This window comes from Galeopterus variegatus, unplaced genomic scaffold, assembly GCF_000696425.1.
Source record: "Galeopterus variegatus unplaced genomic scaffold, G_variegatus-3.0.2 Scaffold5666, whole genome shotgun sequence".
NCBI classification, from domain to species: Eukaryota; Metazoa; Chordata; class Mammalia; order Dermoptera; family Cynocephalidae; genus Galeopterus; species Galeopterus variegatus.
The window spans coordinates 14,403-15,159 of record NW_007731777.1 but is presented as its reverse complement, the minus strand read 5'-3'; the positions used below and the strand labels follow the sequence as shown (position 1 = coordinate 15,159).

The 757-nt window shown below is 39.0% G+C and overlaps 1 protein-coding gene across 1 annotated transcript in view; it reads left to right on the top strand.

Annotated features, from left to right (window-relative positions):
* The window catches only part of LOC103605231 (vacuolar protein sorting-associated protein 13C-like), a gene marked incomplete at its 3' end in the record, with an annotated part of 138,950 nt that overhangs the window by 125,393 nt on the left and 12,800 nt on the right, over positions 1-757 (top strand). The window lies entirely within an intron of this gene.

Below are 757 nucleotides of genomic sequence, written 5' to 3'. Positions count from 1 at the left end.
CCGCGCTTCCCAAGCGGCGCACTATAGCAGTGCGCCACCGGGCCGGCCCCTGAGTCAAATTTTTAAAGAATAGTAAGAAATTGTCTGAGAAACGGGAATCAGGAAAGGGTAGGGTAGAAAGAGGAATAGGCGTAAAAATGGGAATATGTGAGAAAGCATAGTGGATACAGGGACTTGTAAGAACTTTCTCCAAAATCCCTTCATCAATAAATATAGAGGTTATGCTCTTTCTCCAAGCTAAAAATAATAAACTTTTAAACAAATGGATACCGCTTTTTCGATCTGAAATGCATGCTTTGAAACTAACTTTTTTCATGTTAAACCTCTGATATATTTCTGGTTAGTATCAGAGTTACTGAAGATTTTTATGGAAACATTTATAGATGAATCATTCTGTTTGCAAATATACTTAATTAACATATATACATAGAAAACCCATAAGTCCTTTTAGATATCATTTGTAATACATATTATGGTAGTTCCTTTCCCTTAGGACAGTGATTGGGGTGAAGGGGGAACAATTTGGTATTATAAACACACCTTTCTCCAGCCCCAGGTGGATATTTGGCATTTTCTGAAAACATTTTTTGGTGGTCATTACCTGGTGGGAGGGTGCTATTGACAGCTAGTGGGTTGAGGCCAGCTATGTGCTAAATATCCTACAGTGCACAGGACAGCCCTCCACTACAAGGAACTATGAGCTCAAAATGTCAGTGGTGCTTGCCTTAGGAGTAGTGTAAAAATTGGCAGTTTGTCT